Genomic DNA, 22,429 nt, shown 5'->3' with positions numbered 1-22,429 from the left:
AAAAGTCTGTTGAAATCTATAGTTAGAGCCGCGTCCATTGCAAGAGTAAACTCCTCCTTGTAGCCTCCTTAAAATGAGCTAACTGAGCTGTTATTACATCCATAAAACATCACCACTGACGGGGAAGTGAAACCTCGCAGCACCTGATTATGTTCAGCCTGTTGGCATGTTCTTTTCCAATAAGCATCTTTGAACATCACCGTATCCCATACACTACTCTGATCAGTGTTTCCTGATGTGCAGATTTTAGGTTTGTAGCTTTTGCCATCTTGGCGTTCAGTTTTCACATCTTTTAATAACTTTTTCTCAGCTGCTAAACCTCTGTTCTTATTTCTCTCACAGTAAACAGACTGACTTCAAATGAACCACACTTCAGTCTGTGGACTGAGATGGATAATGATATCGGTTGGACCACAAGAGTCTGTGATTAGAGCCGTGTCCACAGCAACAACCCGTCCTTCATATGAAGAGCAGCTCCTCTACTTATTGTCTGACGTCTCTATCAAAAATGAATTTGTTTTGTTGCACTCTACACAGCTGCTCTTCTGCTGTCTTTTTTCGTAGACCAGAGCTTGTTGGCCTCAAGTGAAGGAACATGTGGGGCCATGTCTTTGTGTCACGCACAAAGCAAACACTAAAATCTTCCAAACTACATCTTTAAAACATGAACAGGTGTCTGATTTATTTCTTCATAGGTGTATGTAACAATTTAATTAGTAAAACTATGAATGGCGACCCAGTTCTGCATGATTCTTCTACCCACTAACATAAAAAATAGATTACATTCTTTTCCCTTCTCCATTATTATTTTTTTTTTTAATATTGAGCAGAAAAGTCTTTGATTTGATTTCACAGCAGCTACCTCCTCTCTGTGATCTACAAACATAACGAAGTAGCGGCTGGTTTTTGAATACCGGGAAAATGTAACAAAGATGTCCTTTTGGAAGTGAAAAGAGAAGAATGCCTGGCGTCTGCAGGAGGCTGCAGATTCAAACATTTGGACTTAATTAACAAAAGAGAAAAGGTGAAAGAGGCGAAAGAAAAAGACGAGCTCTGCGGACGACTGGAAAAAAAAGATCTTCTTTTTTTTCCCCTCTGTGCTCCAATAATGCCCGATTAGAAACTAGAGGTTAATTGCTTTAGTATAAAGGTAAGAATGATTAGTAGATTGATTATGGGCCAGCTTCCAGGACTGTCATTAAGTCTCATTCTGGACTCAAAAGTCAATCTTTCCGTTGAGACATTCTCTAAAAAACTCAGTTTAAAACCTCAGTGTCCAAAGTTTAAATGAAGTAGAAGAACTACAGGGACTTAGCTTGAGTTCAGTGCTTTAGGTTGAATACTGACTGGCATGTTTGCAAACTCTGATTTATGATATGCTGATATTTATGCTATAAGTTGTTGGATCAGTGAATTTAACCTAAAGATTATAAAAGAGAATCTTTTTTAGTTGGTTATTTTGTGGGCCTTTTTGTCTTTATTGGATAAGACAGCCAATGAGAGACAGGAAATGCTGGGAGGAGGAAGCAGCAAAGGGCAGAGGTCGGATTCAAACCCAGAGCCGCTGCAACGAAGAACGTAGCCTTTGCACATCGTGTGGCGCGACACAAACGCCAGGTTAGTTTTTCTAATCGCTTGCATGATGTTCCCATTGTCACATATTGAGCACATTTTAAAAAAATGCTTAGTTTATTGTTCTCGAGGCCTAAATAAAAAAAAAACACTGATGAAATTATTTTAACACTTAAGAAATATATGGCAATTAACGTTCGAGTTTAAAACTTCTAAAGAAATCTTTGCAAAATGTAATGTTGCCTAAAGATCAGAAACCTTTGAGTAATACCTCTTTAATCACTGTCACGTGCAGTTGCTAAAACTTGGTCAATGTGTGAAACCAAAGTGTGGATCAGATATTTGTACTTGGACAGTGGTGGTTCCTTTCCCTCAGTATTTGATTACCTCCAGAGGTTCTTTAAGGACGACATATCAGCTCCATGTTACATCCTCTGCTTTTACATAAGCCTGCTCACTATTTAAGAAGTAAGGTTCCTTCCCTGTCCTATTTCCTAGTGTCAGTTCAGGTAAAGTCTCCAGAAACAGAAAAAAAAAAATCTCATTCAGAGACTATCTGGTCTAACTGTGCCATGACTACGCTGTCTGTCTGTAAAGAGGTTTTACAGCCAGTGTTTTTTACCTCAAACGGAAAAAAAGAAAAGAAAAAAAAAGAGTGTCTGCCGTCACCTTGACGTAGCAATACTTCCAACACTATTTACAGGATTTACATTTCCAAATTATAGTATAAGGAGAAGAAGTTATGCCAAAACAAGTTCACAGTATTTTTACACCGGGGCGAGAGAGAGAGAGAGAGAGAGAGAGAGAGAGAGAGAGTGGGGAATGACGTGCTGGAAAAGGAGCAAGTGGTCAGATTTGAACCTGGGTTACCCGCCTTGTTCTTACTTTATTGAAAACAATTTAAAAAGGAGGCTGGCGCTCAGAAAAACGCTAGGTGGACACTGGGCCTTAGAGAATATGTTTAAAGGCAGGTGAGGAATGACAGCTTCAGTATTTAGCATCAAAAGAGGTTCTGAATCGTTTTTCTATGAAGGAAAGTTTGAACAAGAGATATTAATGGTCACAAGTAAGGATTAAGAATCTGCGCGACTCAGTCACTGGGGATGGCTATTTCAAGCTTTAAAAGAGAACATAAAATGATGTATGAATATGAATCTATATGATGGAATAATTATTATAATATTACACAAGGAGTGTACTGGCACAATTGTAATGGTTGTTTTTAGTTGGTCGAATGTCTTAATGCCTGTGAAATATTGAGATTAGATGGATAATCGATTTCAAAGGGCATTAAAGTAGTCTGGAAAAAGCAAAAGCATGGATAACCTTTTTTTCAATTAGTTGTAGACAGACATTATCTGATTTTGGAAAGTCCTTGCAGCTAAAAGAAGCACGACTGGAAAACATTCATAACATGAACCTCAAAGCAGAGATCTAAATCAAAGATTAGTCCCAACATTTCTTTCAGCCTTTTATTCTTATTTTTGTTTTTATTTGTTCAATGAGCAAAGTTTCCTGTGAAGCAGGCTGGTTGGCTGGTGAGTAAAAAAAATAAAAGGATCTAAGTGTATACAGTACAGTTTTGGACATCTAACATTTTATATAACTAGTATTATTTGATGTATAGCTTCTTATCTAGCTCTCTAATAAGCTCCCTTTAACAGGTATAAAACATGTAGTGTCTTTTTTTAAATCTTCTCTCTTTCTCTATCTCTCTCCTCTCCCTCCATTTCTCTCTCTCTCTTTCTCTCCGTCGTTGTGATTATTTACACTTTAATGGGGTCTGGGGACTTGAGAGAGGGCTCTCAAAGAGGAGTGTGCAAATTATAGTTTGAGCTGGAATTCATAACCACTCAAGTCCCACGATTGAAGCAGAAGAAGCCCCTCATGAAAACATTCAAGTGAGATTGGTTATAATTTGACTTGGAGATGAATATGTTTTTCTTTTTTTTTCTTTTTTTTTTTTTTTTACTTTATAGCCACGTGAGTCATGACTGAATCCTTTGGTTTCTTCCTCGCCTATAAACGTGATCCGTAACTGGATAACATTTTGGATAAACACCTCCTGTTACACAAACACGGCAAGCTCTGACTCTTGTTGTTATCTGCCGTCTGTGTTGCTGTAATCAAACCTCACTGTGTGCAATTGAAGAACAGAGGATGAATGACGTCAGCTTTCAAGAGTTAAAAATGATCGACAGCAGCATTAAACCTGAAACAAATTAACACAGAACATGTTTGGGTGTATGCCAACAGCAAACAATAAGCCATTAATTAGTACTGTTTATTTGCAAACAGTAAGACATTATGCTAATTACTAGCGACAGTAGGAAGTGAAAGAACGACAACATGTGCTACAAAATCAAGGTCTAGCAATATAGAGTAAAGATTAAAATAACGCTGCACCTCTCTAATCAGGGCAGAGCCATTTCTATGCTTTCAGATTCATAGATAGATTTGACTACAATGGAAAGAGCAGTGAAGGTGAGGATGGATGGGAAAAGATGGGCCTATTTTCTGATACTCACCAAGCTGGGAGTCATTTGTCATTAGATTAAATGTCTGCTCAGAGCACACTTTTAGCACCCGCCCTCTCCCTCACAGCAGATGAATAGAGAAGTAAAAGGGTTAAAGATTGCAGCACATCATTAAAAATGAACTGAAAAAACTCTGTATTGAAGCACAGAGAAAACTGCATATTAAACAGGAGCAGTTTTCCCTCTCTATGTGACATCTACAGCTGAGTAACTGCAGAAACAGCGTACACAGAGAAGACAGGACAAGCAGCGCATTCAAACAGACACGGTGTAATATTCACAGTATAATGCATAATTCAGCCCCGCCGTACTGTGGATTAAACCCCGCTCCCCAGCTGTTACAGAGAGCCACTTAAAAACAGCGTGTAGCACGACAGCCGAGACCCTGGACTGTTACTGATATCACGAGGCTCTTTTAGACTGTTTAGCAGCTGAATTTCTCTCCAGAATGTGCACCAGATTGTGTCGCATAAAAAGTTATTCATAGATTTATTTTTAAAACCCTCTTGTTTGCCAGGGCTCTGTTTGGAAAAAGCCGCCAAAACACACATTTTCCAAACTGAGGGTGAGACATGGAAAAAAAAAAGTACAGATTTACAGAAAGCACAAATGTCCACACACACAGATGTTTTTTTTTTTGTTTGTTTGTTTTTTTATAACACTTACACTTACCAAACTCAAGCACATGGCCACCACACAAGGAAAACACACTGAGGATACTGTTTTCCATCCACAAAACAGCTCCTATCAGAGATCCCATTTCTTGTTGCCATGGCAATGATTACATTTACCCAAAACATGAGTTACTTTCTTACGACTTATGATGCCCTCCCCCCATCCGATGGGACGCTGTTTTCAACATAATCCATGAGAATGTAACCCAGGAACAGCATCACAGAGAACCAATTGATCAAGTGTGACACAAAGAGGAGAGCCTGGTGCGCAGGGAGAGCACTCAGACAGCAATGGACAGAAAACGTAAAGTACAAACTCTGCCAATGCTGGAAAATGCTTGCTGAGTCATCTGAACACGTTCAACCTGTCATTTACGTTTGAAGATTTTGTGTCCGTTAGTATAGCTGAACACTTGAGTGATCTCATGAATCGGATGAATGGCTTTAAGCATCAGAGACAAAAAAAAAAAGTCTGGCCTGCTGGATATTTACCAGGATGAAAAAAGATAAGCTAAAAAAACTAACCAAGAAAACAGACAACGGCACATCAGCTATTGATGCAGAAGGTTCATGCAGATGTGGAGTAAGAAGACTAAAGCAAAGTTGTTCTTGTCTGTAGTGTATGTTTGCATGTCTGATAAGCTTTCCAACTCATGGATTTCTCAATATTATTCGAAGGCGCTATCTTGCTCCTCCAAGCAGAACCAACAGATATTCAAACTCTTTTCTCCCTCCAGGCTGTTGAATTCTGAACAATGTTAATCGATTCACTGTATGGACTGCTATTACACACTTAGGTCACCTGTCAGGTCCATTCATTTAAGTATTTATTTTTTAGGCACATTTATGTTGTGCATTCATGAATATCTCGATGTGCTACTTCTTGTTTCCAACCTGGCGACCTGTTTGTCTGTTGAATAGTTGTTACTGGCATGTGAATGTAATTGTCTGAATGCTGCTGTGGCCGTGTTTGTTTCCTTTCAATGGTCTTGGCTTCTTTCAATGACTCAGTAGGCTGTGAGACTGAAATGCCCTCTGGGATTAATAAAGTTGGTTATGTAACTGTATCATATTTCATGTTATGTTTTAAATTTAGCTACGCAATTACTAATACTGCCCCTGCCTTGATGGTTTAGGGCTCCTGTTTAGTCCTCAGGACAGATAAAAAATCTACTGGATCAAAGTAAGAATAATAAACAATTTGACCTGGGAAGTTACAAGTTATTTACAAGTAGCAAGTGTATTTGAAGAGCTTTAAGTCTGTAGTGTTTAGCACATTTTTACACACTTCAACAAAAATGTACAGCCGAATGGATGACGTCAAAATATTGATCAGGGGTTTGATCAATTCTGACTCTAAAACGGATAAAGAAATGCTGTTTAAGAAAGCACACTAGTTTACTCTTGAATTTGATGTATAAATAAACACTTTCAGTTTGACAGACTTTCATTTCAAGACCTCTACCAGTGCAGGAGACGGATCTGTCAATTACAGATTTATCAAATCAATGTTTTTAAAGAAAAGTACACTTAATCCAGAGTCAAGTTTCAAGAGCAGGATGATGATAAAGTTTTATAAAGGAATATCTTGCATTACGTTTCACAGTTATGAACCATTTGCTTTTCCCCCATGATTGGCATGCACTGTATCTTCTTGACAAATTTATTTTTGAAAAATCCAATTAAGTGCCACAAAGCAAAGGAAGCAAAACGGGATACTTTCAAGTGGCAAAGCCTGTCACAGCGTCCGTGTCCTGACTGACTTTTACATTTCCCAAACCTAGTAAAAGTGAAATGTGCACATTTATGTATGTCTATACCAGTTTACCTCTTTACTTAGGGACTCATCATGCTTTACTACTACATGTTATATGCCTTTATTGGAGAGACGGGACAGTGGATAGAGTCAAAAAACTGGGTGGGGAGAGAGAGGGGAATGACTTGCAGGAAAGAAGCCACAGGTCAGTGCCAAACCCAGGCTGTCCGCCCTTGACGACTCCAGCCTCTGTACACGCACAGTCACACACCAGCCATTTGCTCACCAGCAGCCCCTTTACTCCAACATTTTCAATGAATAACCAATTTGTATTTGGTCATAGATGCAAATTAAAGTTGACACCAGATATTATACATGGTAACATGTTACTCCTAAAACAGCTGATTTATTAACTTCATTATGTATCGGAAGAAATATAGGGCTGCTTGCTGTTCTCACTCAGCGCAGCACATCATGTGTTTTGTACACATCGGTCCACTGCTGCAGCTTATCAGATGCACCAGCTACAGTTTGTCTTAACAAGCAGAGCAGAGGTGGGGTCTGTTGAAAAGAAATCCCTTCCCTGGCACAGCAGGAAATGCTAACCTATTTTTAACCATAAACATGCAGTTTTTCATGGGAGGGCTCCAATTAGCTCACAGGAAACCCACAGAGGCAAACCCCGAGATAACTAATAATGTGTCTTTCCCCGCACGCTGACACACCACTAGCAGACTCGTCTATAAAGTCATACAATTCTACTTTTAAAATGCCTTTTTATACATTTATAACAGCAGGTTAAAATATGTGCTATAAAAACACTAGTGTTCAGAAGACGGTGAAGTTGTTGTAAAAGACGCAATTTTATAGAAAAGGGCAACTTTCTGTTGTTTTGCACCACACATTCAAGGTCATCTGAACGTATTTATTTTCCAACTAATCACCTAAAAGCACTTTACGAATAAAAACCTCCAATCCATGTCAAATTGTCTAAAGACTAATGTCCAAATCCCTCATTTATTCATTGACTCTTTTCTGTCATTCACAAAAAGACTCTCATCCTTTCATCCATTCTTCCTTCACAAACTCATCAATTGATTGACCCACTGGTTCACTCAATTATTTCCATTCTTACCCTTTAATGTATTCTTCAAATACAACCTTCAGTAGTTTTTTCAAATTATGTTGCAATAATTTAGCATTCCTTTAATCTTAAATGAATCAAATTGACCCTTTTAAACATTGACTCATTAATTCCCTTCGGAGCTCAGAGACTTGATATTTACTTACTACTGGATTATTATTTGAACTTTTATAGACTTTTGGGTACAGAGCCTTCAGTGTGGCAGTCCCCTCCCTCTGGTCATTTTCAAACAACTCCTAAAAACCCTCCAATCATGTCAGCCTCTGAACTCTGTTTCATCATTTCATCTCCGTAAACATTATTATCATTCTTTACCTTAACATTTGACCTCTTAATGTTGCAATCAAATCCAAAGTTCATCACAAATGTTCTAATTCAAACTCGTACTGAAGGATAGGTAAGGCATCTAAACTCACAGTACTGGCCTTAAAAAGAGGTAAAGCTTACTGGACAATACAGCCGATAGTATTGACATTATCAATATACTACTATATATACTACTATATTATATATTACCACATGTACGTGCTTAACACTCTGGAGAGTCATAATGCTATTTGACTGGTGAATAATTCTGGCAATATCGGAGCATATCTGCAATAAAATAAGCCGATCCTGATTGACAAGTGATATGCCTGATAGCAGCCTCAATTATTAGCTGGTCGATTAATCGGTCGCTCTCTACTGTACACATCTCCTATTGCCTCAATTGCACTGAGAGTAGCTGCAAGAGTAGGGCTCACCTTTTCAATCATTCAAGTACAGAGGCACATCAAACTGGGCTTTTGCTGGAATCGTATTTAAGTGAGAAATACAGCAATGTTAAGTCACTCATTAAACCTGTTTGATTTGACTGTTATTTCTTCTGCATATGATTTAAGCAAAACAATCCACCTCCGTCTTTTTCCACCAGTCATTGTCTGATGCTCCATTTTGAGCTTTTATTTCTGTTTTTCTGCACATCAAAGAGTTCGAGCAGAAGATCTTTTTGCCCGCACAAAAGATACAGTGGCTCCCAGAAAAATCACTAAATCAACCATTCGTTAACAGTAAAAAATTAAATGGAATTTTCCATCAGTGCTGTGGCAGCAATTTATATCTGCCAACTGCACAGTCTAACATCTAATGAAGAGGCAGAAAACCATGACTGCATAAAACCAGGGAGTTGGCTGGAGGGAGAAAGGATTTACTGTTTGTGGCCTGAGAAGTAAAACAAAAATCCTAAAAGAGCACGTTGTGGTTTTTCTGCATAATCCAACAGACGTCAGTGAATGCGTTCCAAAATAGTTCCATGGACCTGACCCAAGGAAAATGAACTGCAATGTCCCCCGAACATAAAGACGTTTTTCACCCTCTGAGGTATAAGCAAGGCCAAAACTGGACACAGTTAATTTCACATCTTGTTTTAATAATAAGTCATGGCATTTTCAAAATGAAGCTAAAAATGTCCAAATATTGCACATATAAAAGCCGTTTTGTATTGGCAAAAAAATAAGCAGACAATGATGTAATACAGATGAAGGAACACACAAACAAACAAAATGAAAGTTCAATAAGTTCAGATGTATAGCCACAAAAAATACTATTCATAAACTGTCCGTACATCCTTCTGCTCCCAAGGGATGTTCCAAGGCAACTTTTTAAAGTTTGATTTACTGGAATTGAAATTCAATCTAGCCATCAAATCTAATGGTAAGAAATTAATAAGTCTGTTGGTATAGAGCTCAGGAAAGTGGGACACCATTTGTTGTGATCTAATCTTTCCTTATTTTGGTCGCACCAAGGTGTCATCACGGAGAGCTGTACCCAAGTTAAAAATAAATGAACTTCTGCGCAGTGGTGCACTTATGGCAATCGTGACCTTGTGCTGCACTCAGCCCAGCGCAGCACAGATATGCTCCCCCACTGAGCCACAAACACAATGAATATGTTTGAGAGCAGCATGCAGCTCCCACCCCATCCAAGCATTACGCATTACGTTGGTTTAGTTACAGTATGCATTCTTTGACATAGCCAGTAGGGGGAGACTGCACTAGAATCACATGGTTCATCATATATGTTTCGTTTAATTATCTACCTGGCTGGATATTCTCTGACTTTTAAGAGTTTCAATCATCAGTCTTAAAGTCTTCATCAAATTCCATTGTGTAAATCACAAAAAAATAAAACCCATTTTGAGTAAATTTGAAAAAAAGGAAAATCTGTTTTTGGTTTGTGATTGACTAGTCTCTAACATCACAACCTGACAACTAGGACAGACTGTTGTTGGCAGTGGTCAAATGGATTCCTAATGCTGTATATACACCTGGTTTTAATTTGTGGTAATAACAGAAAGAAGTAGATTTTAAACCAATGGGTTACACCACTGAGGCGATGTCCACTTTTTTCAGTTGAAGGTCCTTGTGAGACATATTCCACTTTAACTCTGATGTGCACCCGTCCCCTGTACCAGAGGGACTGATTCAATGGTCCAGAAAGTAAGGTGACATTGGAATAAAAGCTACAAAGCCTGCTGGGGTTGGTGGTTGGGGGCAATGTAAGGGTCAACAACACTGAACCTTGGCTAAGGGGACCAGAGTTCATGTCCCATGTGAAACCAAAAGACAACACAGTCATTATTTTAACCCACGTGTTTTTTCTAAAAGTTACAAAGTAGTCCTGTGCGCCAGCACAACAGAACTGCAAAGTTTCACTTAGTTAACAACGTGCTAGAAAGTCTTTCTGACAGAAAATAACAGAAATATACATTTATACTGTATCAAAAAATTATAACATTAAAAATGGCATGCCTGATTCACACGGGCTAATGCATTGCCCACTGCTAACTCACTTTTCAGAGGTGATAAATAATAATATATCAGCAGAGGAAATTGAAATTAAACAGCTCTCACCTCCAAAGAAGTCATCAAGAACACATTAATTGGAGCTAAATTGAAAAAAAGAAATCCGCAGAGAGAGTCGCTGAGCAGAGAGGCACGATAACAAATTATCTGAATGAGAGGTAAAGTAGCATAAATAAATTAAAACCAAGCTGCTGCAGAAAATGAAATCAAAGGAAAGCTGAACCTGTGGAAGCCGATGTGGGGATGTATGTTGTGTGTAAGAGTGTGTGATCAAAAGGGAGGGAGGGATGTGCCACAGAGGGAACAGTCGTTCAGTTTGGTTAATCACACAGGTCTCCAGTTTACACTCGGCAGATGTTTGCAGAAGGGGAAGATATTTGAGCAAACAGGACAGTTTACTGGAGACATGCAGACACATTTTCAGGACCAGTGGCTCAATTTAAGTCCACCCTCTTATTGTTCAGATGTTTCAATTAGATAATGTTGGAAGTTCAAACACTTGGTCTGAATAGCTCATCTCTTGCATCGAATGCTGGACTTTTTACTGGCAAAATGCAACGTTACATCTTCTCTATGCAGCTTTTACTTTACATAATAAATACACCATCAAGCAGCATCCAGACAGCAATCACATTTCTGCTCTGTTCATTGAAAAAACATAGGTAACAAGGTTAAAAAAACAGTAGAAAACAATTCTGGATTTAGATAATGTGTGTAAGAATTGGTTGGATGATATCTCAGTTTCACTCAACGGCAAGCTGCTGCTTTGAATTCATTTCCACATAATGTTATTCTTTCCCCTCAGCTCTCTGTTTCTGTTGACAGCAACAGTGCTCCATAGAGAGATGTGATAAAGACAATATATGACGCCCACCACAATCTCTTTTTATAAGCCTACTTAAACCTCTTCTTATTTGAGAACTAATACATTATGAATGTTTTATTAAAGTAAATATCAGGTCCAAGATATCTTCAGGAACATGATGAAATCGGAGAGAAATATCACAAGCACTTTGCTTAGATACACAAGATTCAAGGATAACGGTTAAATCGCTTGACCAAAAAACCAACATAAATGAAGCCAACATCTTGTGCTCTATATGTGAAAACACACGTTTCAGGCCAACCGATGGCTGCTGAGCAAATCATGATCTTTATCTCAATCTCAAAACAAAGACATGCTTGCTGTGAGATGACAGTGCCATACACTGAGCCACTGTGCTGTACCACCTACGTAATGATAGCTGCATTTTATGCAATCATACAACAATCAGAAAATTGGCTATTGGAGGAAACAAGTTAGTGACACAAACAAATTCTGACTTTAAGAGAGCAAATCATAAGTCAAGTGCTTTGTGGGCTTTCTTAAAGTGACATTTACTGGGACGAGTAGCATAAAGTTCAGCAAGACCAAAAATCCTGTAACATATTTAATAATTTGCCTTTTCTCATTATATAGTGGCCTTTTTCACACACCAAGGTCTACAAAATTCACAGACTGTGTAAAACGAAGATGTAGTCTCAGTGTTGTCATCCACTGGTTTCTGAAGAGCCCAAATGATGCGGTCACCATATTGGAAATCCTATCTCAGCCTAATTAGAGATCAATCTAGAAATGGCAGCCGTGGCGGGCCTTAAGCATCCTGGCAAACAGATACAACACGTCCATCTTTCAGTCAACTCAGCCATGAACCTATGTAAATTTATGAAGAGCACTTCTTCGGCTTAATAAAATCAAAAAGAAAACTTTACCCACTGTACAGTTTTTATGAATAAAGAAGAGGACTATTCAGGCCAAACTGGTTTTCTGAACCAAAATTGGCAAAGTTAATGTTGTTGTTAATGGGACATCGGGGGATTTTGCAGCCAGCCTTAAGTGGACACTTGAGGAACTAGAAATGTTTGCACTGAATCATTTTAACTGTTTTTTTCCAAACCGAACATTGCTGCTTGACAAAACTACAAACCACAAACTTCTTTTCAAGTTCAAAAAAAGTATTGGCTATTTTGGCAACTGTCATGAATAGCACATCACTATCAGCTGAAAAAAATCTGCATCCTTAACTTGTATTTCTACTTATTGGAATGTGATGTGCTTTTACATGATCTTTGACGTTTGAGTTAACAGTAGAACAAAGCAAAAGATGTTTAAACATCCAACATTTTTCACCGAGAAAATATGAAATCACATTTTTAAGTATGAGGGATGGCTATATGTACTGAGATTACTTTCTGCCTCAACGTTTACTTAATTTTTGAGTGTTATAAAGGTTTATTATGGGTGTGTAAATATGAGGGATGGGTGGTGCACACATGCGTTTATCTCATCAGAGGTATCTCTAACTACCAGCAGCTTTATGCAGTCCGACAGTATTCAAATTCCTTTTGTTCTTTATCCCTTTGTGTTTCATCACTGGTCACATAAACAGCATCATAGCCCGGCCCTCCCAGTATAAAACAGGCTCACGGTGAATGTTATTATTTGTGGCATTCTGCACTCTTCAGTCTGACCTCTGACCCCCTGCTCTCACTGTAACTGTCTCATCAGAGAATCCTTACATGCGTATGAATTGGCAGTTAAGCGTTATGGTACACACTAACTGTTATGCACGATACAAATCAAACCCTTTGCTTGGATCAGGATGATGACGTGTGTGTGTGTGTGTGTGTGTGTGTGTGTGTGTGTGTGTGTTGGAGGCGGGGGGATTTCAATCCTTGTAGACCCTGGAACTGACTCATCTTCATGTAAGGGAGTCAAGCCCCATCGTGCCAATAGGTCACGTACAGCATTTCACGTGCACACACACACATTTCCCATACACTGGCACACACAAACAGATACACCCTGGGCCCTTAGAGCGAGTATTAGTCACTACACATAAAAGCATCGAGTCATTTCAAAGCAGGAGAGCAGAGAGAACGAGTGGGAGACGAGGTCTGTGGAGGTCTGGTCATGGCAGCCATTTTCCTACACTTACAATTGCTGCTGGGGCAGGACAAAAGCCGAGCACGATTTCATGTTTGAGAGCCGGGCTCAAGTTTACATAACAGTGATCGATAGAGGAGGAGACGCCCCCTGATCCAGGCTCAAACAGGATTTGTGTTTTCCATGTCCAAGCCGGCCTAAACTAACCGTGGAGGGAAACTTGATGTCGTCTGACTGTAATTGATGTTGACTTCCACACATGGTTCTTACATAACAATTTATAACCTATGAGCATTTAACATTTGCGGTTTGTCAGACTGTTTAGAAATAGTAGGAAAAAAAATGCTCAGATAAGAGGCATCATTGCAATGAATAATGCTCTGATTGTATCAGAATTTACCCTCAAGTTGTCTCTTTGAACAGCACCGCAAGTGAGTAAGACACAATGCATCTGTAATGTTGTCTGTTAGATAATGGTGATATACTGCTTTCTGACGGTGCTATCAACTGTGTAGGATATAATCAGGGAAACATTTTGTCAAGCTACTGCAGTTTGTCAAGCTGCTATCTGACTGAGCGAGGGGGAAAAAGACACGTTTTGTCGGAAAAGTCAGTTAATTTCTGTCAAACGGAGCACAAAGATTTCCACTTTACAGAGGTGGAGCACTCTACTGTCTTTACAAGACATTCTACTTTAAATAGAGCCAATGTGGGGGATTGCTACTCAAATTGGCTTTTAAGCTAGCTTCTAAGACTAGTTACACATGTATCAGCACTTTTAAAATGGAAACTGAAAGTGAGAAAGATAGTCTGGAAATGTCTTCTTGAGATTGTTTTTTCACAATGAGCCCTGTTCATAGTGGGGAATCGCTCCATCATAAAAGAGAAGGTGTGTGCGAAATGATAACTGATCTCACAGCTTAAGCAATGCAGGCCACTTTTTCAGCAGCTTAACTTCAGGACTTTGTAGTGGGCCGAAAATGTGGGATTTTTGGGGCTGATTTCGATATGGGGGTGGGGGGGGGGATCTGAATCAGACATACATTATCTTTGTTAAATCTATTAAATCTGCAGAGATCGATACACATATACACGTGTGTTGCAGAATCCCTCAAATGCAGTTCTTAATCACTTGTGGAAAAGATATATAATAAATATATAAATATAATGAAGACAAGATGGTCACTTAACTAAAAAGTAACAGCGCATGTACACGTCACCGCTTGACTTGAGAGTGATGATGCTTGTACAATATCGATACAGCACATTCAGATGGTGAAAGAGAACTGGTGGCGTAATACGATGAAACTCAAATGAATTGCTTTTTGACTCAACCAAATACCGAACATTGACCCCCAATAATCAGTGGATGCCTAATCCTATCATTAAATGTCATACTGTACCCGGAGACAAGCTCATCTCTGGTCTCCAAAACAAGTTGTATGTGATGTTGTTAAAGTTAAAGCTGCAGAGATGTATTGCTGCAGCCTGATATAGCAGGCCTACATTATTAATGTAACTTGACTCATCATTAGTCAGAGGCTCTCTAACGCCTCTTATTTGGGTTACATTATTCATCAATGTGTGCCTAAAGAGCAGATGTTTTATGGAAAAAAGCTCCACAGCTGTGATAAACATACAGGTTGAGTTTGTGCATAATTACTGTGGATTCTTCTGTTTTAAAAATAGGACAGAGGGACCACAATTTGAATGTGCTTTGCCATGCAAAAAAAATTAGTAACTGCACAGGGCGTCATTTCACATTTAGACTCATGTAGTGTAATGTAGACAATGACAGCAGGTTAGTGTGAGGCACTGTCTGACCTCCCTCATCCTCACGTCATCAGCTTTGTCCTACATGAGTCCTTGGTGTACAGGAAAAGGAGAATTTGTCTGTTGTCTAATCTCATCATGAGCAGCCTGAGGTATTTTTAGACAAACAACATTTAATTGAAGTTCTGACCGTCCCTGATCCAGTGAGAGATTATAAAAACAAAGAGGGAAGTGAAATGCTGACCATAAACGTTTTTGGTAAATGTTTACGCAAACAGAGCAGCCAAAACAGGGAGATGCATACATTAGCTGAAGTAATTTCAGTTTAGATAAGACAAACTGATATCAGACTGATCTGGTCTCACGTAACATTAAGCAGCGGACAGGATAAGAACTTTCAAGCAGCGTAAGAGTTTATGTGTGAACAATTTCATGCATGAACTATTTGTCTTCTATGTAGATTTCCACACTGCAGTTTATCATCATTTCTTAGTCCTACAGTGATATAGTGCATGGCCATCTAGTTCACTCTCCAATGATCTTGTAGACTCATGCTGATGCATGTATTGTAAGAGAGTGTTTCCTGAGTCCCACAGCAGGATCAGCATCTGTGGTCTCTCAAAAAGTTTACAGGAGCAGCAGGGCGCCCGTCCTCTGCTCACCAGCTCATCTTCACAGGGAAGAGAGAGAGAAAACTTTTTTTATGGTTGAGCAGCTGCTGCATTTAATCAAATCTCCAGCTTTTTCATAAAAAAAAAAAAAAAAGCTGCCACACTGTGGGGTTTAAGGTAGCTCTCTGGAGAAGGGAAGGTTAAAAAAAAAAAAAAAACTTGATATGACAAATCCTTGAAATGCTTACCTTTCCCAAAGCCTTAACAAATCTGTAATCCTCTGCTGCCCCAGATTGTCTGTGTGACAGCAAACCTAATCAACATTTTCACCAAACATACCTGTGTATGCACTGCAGGCAAACGCACACAGCAATAAACCTTTTCATATTGCAAATATTGATTTTGTAGTCTATGCTTTTTGCCCTCAGTTTGAAACCTATAAAACCAAATGAGCCTTTCTCTTTTAAGCACATTACATGCAACAAATGCAGTTTATTGTACAATAGCTGTGAGGCAATAGCATCCTAAGCAGAGGATTTTCATCTGGGTGAAGAAGAAACTCAACACGGAGGAATATGTGTAATTAGCAATACAATCTTCACGTCTACAATGAAGTAACACAATAAAGCCGCACATACTGTTGGATTAATGCAGCCAATTAGGAAGAGGGGATACAGTGGAGGGTGCAAAGACTCAGGTTGCTCTCTGTCAATAGAGGGACATTATGTAACTGCTTCATGGAAACCGCAAGCTGGTTTAAACTTACACCAGGGCTGTAATCCCGAGAGGGCTTTATGAAGCGCTCTCATCTGACTGGGCTGTGAACATTTTGTTTACGTGGAAAATTGTAAGTTACAGTCTGTGTCAATTACATGATGGCCTGGAGCAGGTAAGATATTAGCCTGAAGCAGGTAATTGGTCACTGAAAGGGCAAGTTGTCCTGCTGACTGTTTGTTACACAGCACATTTGTAACTTACAGAAATCCTATGGATGGTCAGTTTTCTTAAAACAATATACCCTTTCCAAAGGAGTTGACAAAAGGAGGCTTCTTGGTTCAACATATCCAACATTGTTTTTAGCCAGTGGAAGTGACAGCGGTCTCTGGATGATACTATCAGCTCCTTCTAACTTTAAAATTCAGACAATGTTAGCTATGACTTTGAATGTTTCCAGCTACTTGTGCATTAGGACAAAGGAACAAAAAATTGTAAAACCTTGGGCACCAGTGGCGGAGCGGAGTGGTTTGTTTGCACATGCCCTGTACAAAGGCGGAAAGGTCAGGTTTAAGTCCGACCTGATGTGACTCTTTTGCCGCATGTCATTCCCCACTCTGACTCTCCCTGATTACTGACTCTATTCAACGTCTCGAAATATTAAATAAATATAATATAAACCTCCAAGGTCAAAAAATACTATTATTTTCTCTCATCTGTAAGACCCTGTTTTTTCCCCTCATAACTTAACATGTTTGGATCGCTTTTTCTCGCGGCTTTCTTCGACCAATAGTCTTTGACAGCAGTTTATATATAATCACAGTCGAGTGAAACTTCAGAGGTTAAAACCGACCTTTCAGTCACTTCCCCTTTGAACCATATGTTGATATTTTAAGAGTAGGGCTTGTTTTTTAAAGAAACGATAATTAAAGCATAAAAACTCACCCCATGATGACGCCAGCTGGGATCGTATATCGAGTGTGTTGGCAGCGCAGCTAGCTGACAAGCATTTATCAGGCCTGATTAATGGATTGGCAAGACAGACGAAGACATTCCAGCCTCGTGAACTTCCACTCTGTTTCTCTTTTTGTTTTCTTTTCAAGTTGCTTTGATGACTTCCGAGAAAAAGATTTTATCAGAGAGGCATGATGGCGAATAAATGAAATTTATTTTGCAGTACTAACATGTGCGATTCCTTTTTTTTAAGCAAGGAGGCTTTATTATGTTGTTCCAGGCTGTGTAATTTTGCTGGATTTATCATTTTACTTTTATTCATGATACTTAGCCACGATGGGAAAAATGTAAGAGCTCAGTGAACTTTTCAGGTCACATTTTTAACATGTACCCATTAATGTACTGCAGACATCATGTGCCAATGAAATGTTTCAGTCTCCCACATACCTTCACTGATTTCTATTCTTATGACATTTAAGAGTTGACCTGTTTGGAGGCATGTACACATTGTTTCCTCAACATATCCCTTTTGCTCCTTTTAGAGTGGCCTCTTGTGGAGATGCCATTGTGCACTCACATTAAAGAAAAAATGAAAATGTCCTTCTAAAAATGTTCAGTAGCCTCAAGAAAGAGCCTCCAAGTGTTCACTATGGTCGTGTTGTCGCCACCATAACGGGTCCATGTTTCGCTTTTATTTGCCACATGCAAGACATGTACAGTACATGCATGCAAGTGATAGCATATATGATCCTATCAAAAGGTGAATAAGTACAATGCAGACATGGAGAAGACTTCAAGATAGCAAACATGTTGTTGTGAAGCTTTATGGGAAATGAATAATGCTGAAGGACGTTTTCAAAACCTTTTGGTCACAATTATTACGACTTTGATGACGATGAAAACACTCATAGAGTTTTTGCACAGAGCCATCAAAATTCAGCACGAACGCTCAGAGGTCAAAGTCAAACCACCGAGAGCACAAATGATGCATTATGATCACAACAATTGCCCAATGTCATTACTCTTTTATTTGTCATCTCTAAATAAAAATAAGCTTGATATGAAGGCCACCACAGGTTACGATATTAATTTGTTGTTGCTTTCTTGCTCAAGTGCTGATACAGCATAAAGGTAACTCTAACGGCTGTAATTTGAGTTGTTTTTTTTAATTATAAATAATGAACTAATAAAGCTCCATGAAGGATTTACTGCAGGAGTGTCGCATTAGACTTGTGTAATTCGGAGCTAATATAAAAGGGTCTAAAGGGATTGATGTGATGCCACAGCTATAACTGTATACTATAAAGTTGTCATAGCTCCTCTGCATTGGATGCATTTTCTCTTATTCTTTTGGGGAGTTAACTCTTGGCACTTTTGTCCAAACTCATGCAGTTTGTGTGAACTGAAAACTCCAAATCCCTCCCAGGAGTAATAGATGAGTCTAAATGTGTCGTTCTGTCTTTGTTTCAGCTCTGTGAATTACTGGCATCCTGTCCAGACTGTCCACGGGCTCCCCCCACCCTCCAGTGAATGCTGGGATGTGCTCCAGACCCCTGTGACCCTGAGCACGTTTCAGCCGATCTAGAAGACGGATGGATGTCTTGGCTGCAGGTAGGAGTCATTTTTTTGAGGAGCTCAAAGAGCCATTTGTCAACAGGGTCAGTCGTGACTTTGACCTGTGGTTGTCAGCAAAATTTGGCTGCTGTTATGCAGAGCAGGTTGTTTCAATCTGGAAGTGTCTGCTGTCACATAAAATGTGGGCTGTGAGGAGCACAATTCAATAAGACTTTTGTAAATGTAGATGCCAGTGTGATAACCACGATGGAAAAGCCAAATACAGGCCTAACACTTTTAATCTCCACAGTTTGAAGAGATCCAATTACCTCTGAGACATTTCAGCTTCGGAAATTTCTGTCTTTTAGTGGTTGAGCCTTTAGTAAGATTTTGGTCATTACAGCTGTGAGTGTGTGAACTGTGGCACATGGCATACAGGTGTATGCACTTCTGCAAATCTGAAAATAATGCAGTGAAGACGATTTTAGCATTTTAAGATTTAGGAGTGTTTTTCTCTTCATTTATAAACATCATCATGTATTATCAAGCTTCCCTAAGATCTCAGCCCAGTAGATACCAAATAATGGCACAGAGGCTGCACATTGTGGATGAAAGTGTCCCATATTTTGATACTTAGAATAATCAAAAGTCAAACCAGCAGCTGTACACTCCTTCATGAGCCGCCATGGCGGACAGGATGCTTATCGTTGCCGTGGATACACCAGATGTTACGTAAAAGACACAAGGAAGCTGTGAAAGTTGGCGTACTGTTGCTGTGTGTGCTTCTTTGATAAGAAATGCATGTCAGTCTACTGACATGCATTTCTTGGACACATCTTGGACTTGGACACATCGTCCGTCAACATACAAACAATCCTCAGGTTTGTTTCGCCCATTTGTTGTCATTACGTTACTCGGAGTAGTATTGATTGAGAGCCCCCTGGTGGCAGAATCTACATATTGTGTCTTTAACAGCGACATCTTTGAATGAATTTCCTTGTGTGTTTTAAATTTTGCACATTTCATACAAACTTTGCTACACATGAAATGTAATGTGACTGTGCCACATCATCGTTTTGTACTGGGGATAATTAATTTGAAATGACTTCTTGGTAAAATAGATCAATAATAATATTACAATGGGACAGCTGCTATGCCTCTGAGACGGAGCGTTAAGTTTGATCTGGTCTGACATCACTCTGTGCACTGTCTTTATGGAGATAATGTAAAAACTCTATACCTCATGTAAATTATCCCATCTGTTACACAATTGAATATTTGATTACATCAACATTTATGCACAACCCAACACTGAACTATCCTCTCATTTAGTCGGGTTCTTAAAAGTCTTTACTAATTTTGTGTTTGTTGTTGATATTTAGTGTTGTGCTTTTTTACATGAAGAGCACAGTTTACCAAAGTGACAAATTCCTTGTGTGTGTGTGAGCACACCTGATCAATAGAGCAGATTCTGATTCTGAAGTATTTTGCTCCTGACAAGTTGTGCACCTTGCCTGAGTAAAATCTCACTCTGGTTCTGTGTACACATTTAAAAACCTGACTCACTGTGGTTCACCTGTGTTTTTCTCTGTTTACCGGAGAGGAGCACTGTAAATACAAACTTTTGTTGAGAAGTTCATCTCCAGTTCAGCAAAAAAGCTATAAACAGGACAGTCAATGCTTTCTGTTTGTTTGAATGAATTTGTTGAGTCATAAATAAGTCTCTGTCTCACAAGACAGAGATGTTGACACAACACATCACTCGCTCCTATAAACTAAAGCTATAATGGATCACTTTGTGTGACCAACAGGCTAAAAATTATGTCAAGTATTTTAGTAAAAATTGTTCAAAATAAAAGAAAGCAGCAAATCACTACAACAGAGAAGCTGCATCCTGTTGATGTGATGTGTCTTCAACAAATAAACGTCTCCTATTGTTCAGCAAAACTGGAGATTAACTTCCTGTAGATCAGCTCGACTCACGTGCTCCGTACTTTATTATTACATAACCTAGTCTAACATTACAAACCACACGCTCACTTTCTTCTCACCTCTCCTCTTTGTCCTCTGACAGGAATACTTTTCAAAAAATTAACCATAAATAACCGTCCATTTGCCGTCCATCACATGGCCCGGCCATATGGGCTAAATCTGCACTACAAAGACGCGGCATGCACGTGATGACAGGACGCTCCCAACAATCATATTCAGCTCGGTCCTGCAGTGGCTCAGGATGATACGGGCTGTTTTCACCCTCAGCTCAGCAGCTACAGGCCTAAGAATATGCCTGACCCACACACTTTGCTTTGAGAACGTTTTGGATTGCACCTCTTGCAATAAGCCACATTATGTAAGTGCTAAGTGTGAGGTATCAAGAGGAGCTGGCTCGGGGCCATGACGGTGCTGCGCGTGTGTTTTGTGGTGGGTGCAGGTGTTGGAAATATCTTGCATGAATAGTTCTTGTGAGGATGCAGACACACAGAGGAGATGATTATGCTCTGATGCAGTGACGACGTGCTGAGGAATGCTGAAGAGCACTGATGAGTGAGTGACGTGGTTTGTGTATCCACTGTATGAATGCAAATGTCTGAGGATCGAGACAAGTAAGGAGGCCTCGAAACACAGCAGAATACCTCGCAACTACATCTTTCTGTTTCAACTTTTTGGAAGAAAGAGTAGAAAAATACTTTGCGCGTTTATTTTATAAGACAGATGGCGAGAAATGTGTCCAACAAAAACTGACGGCAAACTCCTGTTTACTGTCTGACTTGCAAAAAACAAATCTATTCGCTGCAACATTTAGTTAAGAGCGTTCCTGATTTCTTTATTCGCCTGATGAACTTCTACTGAAACATTGCAGCTCATAAACACATTTTCGCTGGAAGTTGCAACGCTTCAGAGAGTAACAACAATGATGACTATGTCTATGTGACTCCGGCAGGAATTACATTTAAATGGCACTTTACAGTTTTCTTTAGGTGACATTAATTCTCGTAATGTCATGTCATTCTACTCACACAGCCAAAACTAAGATACAATGTGCTAACACTTTGCCAGCTGTAAAACAATGTTACTATAAAAAAAAACAATCCTCTGGGTTTTAATCCTTGTTAGTGTGGACATAATTCAGTGTGTTTTTGAAGGATTATTAACAAATGCTGACATATGTTCGTCATATTTATGTCTTTGTATTGGTTTATTTTTTGAGTGTATACTGCATTTTTTCCATTCCTACATTCAAACCAGTATTACTAATATGACACATTTGCTCCTCTACCTGAAGACCCACTGAATAAGATATAAAAATGTTCTTAATATAATAATTTCTCTTTCGCTTGTCCCCCCCCCCCCCCCCCCCAAAAAAAAAGAAA

At 39.2% G+C, this 22,429-nt stretch overlaps 1 protein-coding gene across 1 annotated transcript in view; it reads right to left on the bottom strand.

Moving 5' to 3' along the window:
- kcna4 (potassium voltage-gated channel, shaker-related subfamily, member 4) overlaps positions 1-22,429 on the bottom strand; it is a 48,730-nt gene that overhangs the window by 20,465 nt on the left and 5,836 nt on the right. The window lies entirely within an intron of this gene.

This window comes from Symphodus melops, assembly GCF_947650265.1.
Source record: "Symphodus melops genome assembly, chromosome: 3".
NCBI lineage: Eukaryota > Metazoa > Chordata > Actinopteri > Labriformes > Labridae > Symphodus > Symphodus melops.
The sequence above is the reverse complement of the archived record's forward strand: the minus strand, read 5'-3'. Positions and strand labels throughout refer to the sequence as shown.